The sequence below is a fragment of the Leopardus geoffroyi genome, chromosome B3, assembly GCF_018350155.1.
Source record: "Leopardus geoffroyi isolate Oge1 chromosome B3, O.geoffroyi_Oge1_pat1.0, whole genome shotgun sequence".
NCBI classification, from domain to species: Eukaryota; Metazoa; Chordata; class Mammalia; order Carnivora; family Felidae; genus Leopardus; species Leopardus geoffroyi.
In genome coordinates this window covers 104,090,865-104,100,758 of record NC_059337.1, presented here as the reverse complement: position 1 = coordinate 104,100,758, position 9,894 = coordinate 104,090,865, and positions in this window count along the sequence as shown.

Here is a 9,894-nt window from a genome sequence, read left to right as displayed (position 1 = left end):
AGGGAGATTTAATTGCTTGCTAATTGCCTGGTGTCCAAGGTAACATAATATTATAGTTGCAAATGCTGTGGTATTAATCCATCTTAAAGAAGAGAAGCATGGCTCAGTCTCTATATTCAGAGACTCCTGGAGGACGCAGTTGGCATTGCTACAAGTACATTGAGGATGGGGGGATCATGTCTTTTGTATTCGCCACTGAATACCCAGTGTCTGGCGTGGGGCAAGACACATAGTAGACACTCAGTAAATATTTATTAAGTGAGTGTGAACGAAAGCAAGCCAACTGCAAAACAGTATGAATTATCTGAGCCCAGAAAGGAAAGCTGTAGCCTAGAACCTTAGAAACGAAAGGGGAAAAGGAAGAAAACTAGCATTTTCTGAGTACCTTCTGCTGAGTAGCATAATTTATCTCACCTTATCTCAGCAGGGTAACTTAGTAATTAAGGCTATCTTTGGATGAGAAGGCTGTGGATTCAAATCCTACTTCTTACTAGCTCTAGGTCTTTGGCCAGTTAGTCTAAAAGCCTCAGTTTGCTCATCTATAAATGAAGGGTGTGGAAATGAGGCTTAACTCAAGGAATAGTTTCAAGAGTTAAACAAGATATATAAAATCTCTAGCCTCTATGGAAGGTAGTCAATAAAGCACTTACTACTTTTTATTTTATAATGGTGTATAAAGTAGATATTATAATTGCTATTTTACAGAATGGATACTTAAGACTCAGAGAGATTAAAGAATTTGCCCCAATTCACAGAGCTTGCCAGGGACAAGCAGAACAGCCTGACTCCAAATCCCATGCATTTTCCATTGCATCAGACTACTCAAAGGATATCTGGTATCTGAGTAGCCGTGGCTTGATGGCTCTGATTCTGCAGTGAATCAGCCCTGAAAATCAGCCCCTACAGGGAAGCTGGGTAGTTTTGGATGCTACACGCAATGTTGGAGCCCAGCACATACCATGGCAATAATGAACCTCTAACTATATCATGGACTGTGGTTTTCTGGCACTGAAATGCTGCTTGCTGTGTTGCCCGTACCCTGGGGTGGACATGTGAAGAAAATGGTTGGCCTCTTGCACTGTTGGTGGGAATGCAAATTGGTGCAGCCGCTCTGGAAAGCAGTGTGGAGGTTCCTCAGAAAATTAAAAATAGACCTACCCTATGACCCAGCAATAGCACTGCTAGGAATTTACCCAAGGGATACAGGAGTACTGATGCATAGGGGCACTTGTACCCCAATGTTTATAGCAGCACTCTCAACAATAGCCAAATTATGGAAAGAGCCTGAATGTCCATCAACTGATGAATGGATAAAGAAATTGTGGTTTATATACACAATGGAGTACTACGTGGCAATGAGAAAGAATGAAATATGGCCCTTTGTAGCAACATGGATGGAACTGGAGAGTGTTATGCTAAGTGAAATAAGCCATACAGAGAAAGACAGATACCATATGGTTTCACTCTTATGTGGATCCTGAGAAACTTAACAGAAACCCATGGGGGAGGGGAAGGAAAAAAAAAAAAAAAGGAGGTTAGAGTGGGAGAGAGCCAAAGCATAAGAGACTGTTAAAAACTGAGAACAAACTGAGGGTTGATGGGGGGTGGGAGGGAGGGGAGGGTGGGTGATGGGCATTGAGGAGGGCACCTTTTGGGATGAGCACTGGGTGTTGTATGGAAACCAATTTGACAATAAATTTCATATATTGAAAAAAAAAATGGTTGGCAAAACCATCAGGGAAATGCTGCACAGTTACCCAAAATCAAGTAGCCAAAAATCAGATCAACCAAAGAAAAAAATGTAAGGGCATAATGAATTACACATCAAACTTCACAGTCTTGTATTGGATGAGTGGGAGCATGCACCTTGCAAGAGGCCAGCTTGTCGTTCATCTTAAGCAACGGAGTGGCATTTTGGGCCAAAAGTTACACAGCATTTTGGGCCCCAGCTCAGGTCAGTGTGTCAGTGCCTGTTGCCAAGAAAGTATTTACTTGTTCATCTGATGGGCCACCCCCAGAACCTCTGATGCCATCTTTGATTAAGGACAGTGGCTCCTTTAGCCTGTGGGATGAATGCCTGAATGAATGCTGGGAAGTGAAGACACCCGGATTTTTCCATGTGCTACTTCTGACTCTGGCTTTGTGTAGCTCCATGACCTGAAATCAATCACATTCATCCTTCTTTTCAGAGCTAACTCTGCAAGGAAGTCAATTTTGCAATCTTTTTGATGTCGATGGCTGAGGCTTACAGTTTCCATCCTTCTGTGGTGGCCACATAGATCTGTTCCCTGGTCACAGTTTTGGCCCCCCCCTCCGTCAGCCATCATACCATTGGCCATAAGCAGGACCTTGTGAGACCATGTGAACAGCTCAGGGTAACACGGGAAGTCGTCTTATAGAACGTGATGGGCCATCGGGTGTGGCATCGTCCCCTCATCTGGGATATTGTTCTTTCACCTTACTCCTCATATTTCCAGTGTCTTTACACTTTCCTTCCTAATCAAACCTCATGCCAGTCCCTAACATTAATAGCCAATGTTTTATTTTCCCAGAGACCTCTGTCTTGTAAGCGAGGGGCAGAGATTTCCAACTGTTCACCAAGAATGTTTCCTCTTCTTTCTGGCTACCCAGCTAGTCTACATCTCACAGGTTTCCTTGCAGTTATGTGTGGCCATTCAAGTGAGTTCTAGACCATGTGAATGGTTCAGGGTGATATCCGTGCTCTTCCATGCTTTCCCCCATTCTGATGGAGAATGATCAAGGTGACTTTGGAAGCCATGTGTTGAAGGTGGCAGAACCTCTGGGTCCCTGAACAGTGCTATCTCTCACCAACACGTGCTTGGAGTATGTATAGAAAAAAAGAAACCTGATATCCATTTGTTACAGTGGTTAGTATTACCCTAACTCATACGTGTTCGGTCTCTACCGTGGAATAAATGGCATGATCCAGGACAGTAAGAATACCGGGTACCACCACCAAACAGATGTGGGAACACTGACGGCACAAATCATCTTCAGTTCTGCTTTTCCTATCGTAGAAGTGACTTCCCCTCCTATGTAGATTTCTGGATTTTTTTTTTTTCAACGTTTATTTATTTTTGGGACAGAGAGAGACAGAGCATGAACGGGGGAGGGGCAGAGAGAGAGGGAGACACAGAATCTGAAACAGGCTCCAGGCTCCGAGCCATCAGCCCAGAGCCCGACGCGGGGCTCGAACTCACGGACCGCGAGATCGTGACCTGGCTGAAGCCGGACGCTTAACTGACTGCGCCACCCAGGCGCCCCTGGATTTTTTTTTTTAATTTTTTTTAACGTTTATTTATTTTTGAGACAGAGAGAGACGGAGCGTGAACAGGGGAGGGGCAGAGAGAGAGGGAGACACAGAATCTGAAACAGGCTCCAGGCTCTCAGCACAGAGCCCAACGCGGGCTCGAACTCACAGACTGTGAGATCATGACCTGAGCCGAAGTCGGACGCTTAACCGACCGAGCCACCCAGGTGCCCCTAGATTTCTGGATTTTGATGACATTTGGGAGCAATTAAAATGATGCCTTCCCCCCAGAGCCTGTTAATTTGTGAGGTGAGCCTCATCTGTGGTAGGCCCCAGCCCAGGGAGCCTCTCAAATGTGAAGTCAAGCCACTGGTCTAAAGGCACTGCTCTCCCTGCTGTGAGGAGGAAGGTGGAACAATTATAGGAGAGTCATTAAGCATCCAGATGTTTTCTGTCTTGGGGGTTTTATCATCTAGACTATAATGTTGTCACCTTTTTCTCTGTGCTCAAGCCATAGATGAAGCCTGCCCATGTTGTCTGTCAGGGGAGAAATTTCTTAGCAAGGCACACCAGTCTGCCCTTTTCTAACCCTTGGTTACCGGTTGACTGTTTGGGGAGGAAAGGCTTGGTCTTAATTTTGTCTGAATCAGTAGAATGCTATCTTACTGATTCACAGTTAAAAAATTTACTTAAGTCCATGAATTGCCTCGGAGGACAATGAACTAATGAATTTTTGACTTGAGAAAGTGTCATATAGACATCTCCTGTCTGTAAAGGCAGGTATTTTAAGATAAACGGACCCATTCTTACATCAGAGACTATAAATGTCAAGATTTGCACTCTGTTCCTGGAGGGGCAAATCCACACCTTTCCTGTCTCAGTCCCTTTTAGGCTCCCTTCTCAAACTCTGAAATGTTATCAAGAAACTCAACTTTGGTGGGATTCAGATTTCCTCTCACACTTTCCAAGAGAGGTTAGAGGCTCTCAATCATTATCACTGTGAGAGAAACACAAAGCCAAAGGCAGCTATTGGATCAGAATCTGAGAGTCTAACAAATGCCTCAGACTTGAGTAAATCCCGCCAATCAGCACATTCTCTATCACAGCAAAGTTGAGGCACATAATCTGAAACCAGAAAGGGAAGCATCAGGCAACCGGCAAGTATATGAAGATAATCATCTGCCCAAACCCCCAGCCATTGTCTGTGGGCCAAGGCGCCATATGCACTGAACATTGATTATGATAGTAAAGGGATTATAATTCATCTTGGGCATTTTGTATATTACTGAGATCCAACAGATGGGAAATTGGCAGGTCCTGTCAAATAGAAAATTCAACATTAACTCAAGTGGGCTGATAAAATCACCATAAACCATTTTAGAATATCCCTCAACCACAATACTCAATGATTAAATCAAACACATCTCAGCTCTCATCCCATGGTCATTTCATGGTGTGTTAGTTCTATAGGATGTTTTACCCCTAAAGCTCAGAGGTTATAACTCCCAACTTACATAGACTGAGCTTATGACACTGTCATAAAGCCTTTTGAAGTCTGTCCCTAAAGAACCTTTAGCCAGGTAACATTTCAATAGGATAAGTATTTTTCAAAGTGGTTGATTTCTCACTGCATAAGGGCTGGATTCACATAGTGTAGATAGATTAGATCAGTCAACAGAGGACTAACTATATGAATGCATTGATAGATGGATAGGAGATGACAGTGTCTATACATTAGGTTGGAAGCTTTCCAAAAGGGAATGTCATGACCGATGCTTGTGCTTTTGTTGCTGAGAGATGAAGAGAAGACTGGATGTAAATAGAAAACTCTGTTGTTGTTGTTTTTTAAATTTTTTTTTAAATTTTTATTTATTTTTGAGACAGAGAGAGACAGAGCATGAACAGGGGAAGGGCAGAGAGAGAGGGAGACACAGAATCTGAAACAGGCTCCAGGCTCTGAGTGGTCAGCACAGAGCCCGACGCGGGGCTTGAACTCATGGACAGTGAGATCATGACCTGAGCCGAAGTCGGACGCTTAACCGACCAAGCCACCCAGGCGCCCCGAAAACTCCATTGTTGTTTTTAACGCTTATTTATTTTGAGAGAGAGAGAGCGTGTGTGTGTGTGTGTGTGTGTGTGTGTGGGTGTGCGCGCGTGCAAGCAGGGGAAAGGCAGAGAGAGAAGGAGAGAGAGAAAATCCTAAGCAGGCTCCACGCTGTCAGTGCGGAGCCAGACACAGAGCTGCATCTTATGAACCGTGAGAGCATGACCTGAGCCAAAATCAAAAGTTGGACGCTTAAGCAACTAAGTCACCCGGGCGCGCCTGTGAACAGGCAAGTTCAGCTTCTTCAAGATGAATATGGCAGATGATTGGCAAGTTTCTTCAGAGCAGGGCAGTGCTTGGGAAAATGGGCAGGATGGTATCAGGGTGGGGAGCAAGCAGTATACCCCAAGAGCTGATGATAGAATCCCAAAGGGAAAGAACTCATTGGCTACTTTTTGCAGTGAACATCCTTACCTCTCTAATCGTGGTGCACTGGGCAGGCTGTAGTGTGTGCCAAATTACGTATCAATGAACCTCTCTTGTGGGTGGGTTTGTCTTCAACATCATCCCCATAACCATCATCAAAACCTGTCCTCATCCTCATCGTAAATAACAGTCATTATTCATTAAGAACCTGCTCTATGCCAAGCACTACATTAGGTACTTCATGTATTACTACTAGTCCTCACACAAATCTTAAGAAATAATCTTATTTCCATTTTTACAGTGAGGAAAATGAGGCTCAGAGATGGTAAGTGACTTTCTCCAGGACACACAGACGTAGCAACTAATGTCAGATTTGACCTGCGGTCCCTCTGATTCCATTATCCCATGCTGTATTCCCTTAGCAAGGTATTTATACCTTGCCGGCTTGCGGGAAGTTTCTGAGGCTTACCTATGTCCCCAGAATATTCATTCAAGAGAAAAAGTTTTCTCATGGAAGACATTTAAAGCATTCTCTGGTTCCATGTGTTCAGCTGAACCTGTGCCTTTCTCTCACCCCAAATTGCTTCCTGGAGAAACTTGAGCACTGGGGAAAACAGGAACTAAAAATTATATGCTGTGAACCTCTCCCAGGAGAAAACATCATGCTGATTTTATACAGGCCAAAAGCTCAGGTGTATTTTATGCAGATTTTCTCAATTGGTGACTTCGACCTTTTTTGCATCTGGCACTTATTAGGGTCTCTCCAGGGGCCTCCTGCTCCACGGAACCTCCTTCCTCCGAGATATTGCAATCTAGTCAGGAGGCAAAACAGACACACAAAGTAAGCAATTAGAGAACAGGCAAGTGTCAAGTTGTGTCGAGCCGCTGCTGGAGGTAAAATACTGTAATGTGTGTTGAGGGGTGGGGTGGGATATTAATGGGCTTATTTGAGAACAGGTTGAATTTTGGCAGATGAGGGTTTTTCCAGTATAGACATCTAGAAAGTGCTGGTAATGCAGAATTAGAGCCTGGGTGAATGGTCGGCAATGGAGAAGGAGGTTTCCAAGTGCTGTACTGGGTGATGTGAAGGAGACAAGAATAAGTAAGTTCTAGACAGTTTAAATTTAGAAAGAAACAAGTAGAGGGTTAAAGAACATCCACAGTGAGAGGACTGGGGGAAGAAAACCACCAGGGAAGGTCATATTATAGAAGCCAAAGTTCTGTTTGATGGAGAGAGTTCTGCAGTGTCACCAGCCACAGAGAGAAAAGGCTGGGGTTCTCTCGTGAGGGAGCCCAGCTAAGTTTAGTGATTTTGAGTTCCTCTTAAGAGGGCCAGCCCCATAGCAAAACTTGTAACTTCATAGCCCCAGCTGACCAGCCTCACAACTTAGACTCACCCTCCCTGAACGCCTGAGGCGTCTACATTAATGAATTTGTAGAGATCCCAAGATGTAAGGCATTATATGAAATGAGGGAGTCTACTGACAAACAGCCAATGTCTATTGCAGATTCAAATATGCAATGAAATGTCCACAGGTAGCTTTGGGGCACACAGGGTTGTCCCTCCTGCAGCCTGAAACAGCACATTTCAATTAACAATCTAAAAAGTGAATGCCACACTCCTGAGGGTAGTTTTCTGTCTGGGCAACTGCCCGGGTGAATCCGTGAAACCACATAACCGTTCAGAAAAATAATCATGTTTGGAAACCAATTTGACAATAAATGTCATATATTGAAAAAAAAAAAAAGAAAGAAAGAAAAATAATCATGTCATATGCGAAGTACTCACCGGTAATATCTATAATCATTTTGTACGAGCTAAAATGTTGATGAATGCATTAGAAGTAAGAGCATTGAACTAAAACATACTCAAAAATTCCTTAAAATTAGAATTCACTCTAAAAAATAAGAGGGCATTAGGATATGCTATAGGCCAAGAATTTGTCAAAAGTCATGTATGAGCGTCTTAAAATATTTATCCAGGTTGTTTCTTACTCACCTGTGTTTTGGGACAGTCGAACAAGGATAACACATACAGGGGACAGATGTGGCCTAGAGAGGTTGGTAAGTCTTTCGAAGTAACACAGCCACCGTGAGTTGAGGATCCCCCCCCCGCCCCCGTCCTGTCTTCCTCTAACTCTGGTGCACACACCACCTTAATTACAATCCTGACAAACATACCTCATCCTGTGCCCGATCCCTTAACAAATATTTGCTTATATAATGAATAAGAGTCCCAAATTGAAAGGGCCGACCATGGAAATAAATACAAAACAGCTGTCAGAGCTGCCGGTATAAATTCCAAAGGATGGTCCGTCTTCAGGGTGCATCCTCAACGCCTTAGGTGAGGGAAGGGGTGTTTTGGAAGGGTGAATGTGAAACATTCGCATTTTAGCAGATTTTCCTTTCTGACTGCCAGAGAAGAACAAGAAGAGCCAAGTTGTAGATTTAACTAATTAAAATACCGTCAGCATCAGCAAAGATCTTGAAATGCGGTCCTGGCTAATTAGGAGCTGGGCGTGTGCCCTGACAGCGAATATACCGAAAACGGTCCCTGAGGTTTGAAATGGGTTTCGCCCTGACCAAGAGCGTACAGTAGGCATCACGCAGTTGCCCCGCGCGTTCTTCTACTAGCGACGACTGGATTGTACCCTCATTTCTACCACTAACAATAGCAGCTTGCTGACCATCACTGTTTTCTCTGTTTCTTTATTGGAAAATTGTAACTGACCACTTGTCCCTCTTCAAAACTGTTTATGAAGAATTTTATGAAGGGTGTTTTTAAGTTCAAGGGAAAGAATCAGGCAGCATTTGTTAACTGTCACCTGTGGGATATTAAAAAAAAAAAAAATGGATTTTGACCTTCAGGAATGTGCAATTTATTTGGGAAGAGGAAATGTATATGTAAAATAATTAGCACATAATGGTTGGCACAATTTGAACCAGAGCTGGGTTTTTTGGTTCTGGCTATAAATGTAGTGGGAGGGCTAGCTAACACATATTGAGGTTGTATTTATTTATTTATCGAAGTAGGCTCCACACCCAGTGCGGGGCTGGAACTCACGTCCTCGTGATCAAGAGTTGCATGCTCTACCAACTGAGCCAATCAGATGCCCCCAGGTCTTATCATTTTCAAGTTGTATGCATTATAGGGAGTGTCTCTGTTAACTCCCAAAGCTACCCTATATGGCGGGCACTGTTCTATCGAGAGGGAAAAGTTAAGTGACTAGCTGGCGAGAACAGAGCCAGAATTTCAACCCAAGTCCTCTTGGAGTTCAGGGCTCCGTGCTTTTAACCGCGGTACAATACAGGGTTTTCATTCAGGGATCCAGAATTCAATTATACCCACATTTGCCCTCCTCACTTCCCAGCCGTTTGATTTCTGGATTAAGGTCAGAAATATTTTCCTCACTCTGTGATTTGTTTCCAGCATAAGGCAGTGGCAGGTTGAGAGTGGCTTAAAGAAACCTCGAGATACAGAGTTCTGGTCTTGCCGCTCCTATTTTCAGAGCAGCCCACAAAATTAAGCATCATACGATGTTTACCAGTGACCGTGACGAGACAGCTTTTATAGGTGAGTGGATTCCCGCACCCCCACGAGTCTGTGCTTCCCTTTCCGGCGCTGAGAAGTACAGCGAGCGTGGTTTGGAAGCAAAGGGGGAGAGAGAACTCGGCCACCTAATTGGTCACTGCCATGAATCTATACTCAGGGGACAGATAGCACGACCAGAGGTAATAGCTTACACACGTATTCTTGAGCTGTGCAATAGATGGAAAAGGGTCCCAGATGGATTGGGCAGGGGCTTAGTTCCGGGATTATGATGAGACAGTGGGTAATTATTGAGTGGCAGGGCCTCAGCCCTGATTAGTATCTGCAAGCTTGTTCCCCTCCTTCAGAGGAAAGCATTGATAAAGATAAACCACGCCACACCATGTCCTTCCTGCAAGCACAAAACAACACATTTCAATCTAACAGGATCAGGTCTCCGCTTTGATCACAATCTGTTACCTAGATGTCTTTGCAAATTAATCAGTCCTGCTTGTTTAGCTCCAGTCAGTTTATACTGCTAAATTAATAAATGTACCAGGAGCAACAGAACACATAATTAAATTCTACGGTTTAATCTCCACATAATAATTTTGACCTTAGTCC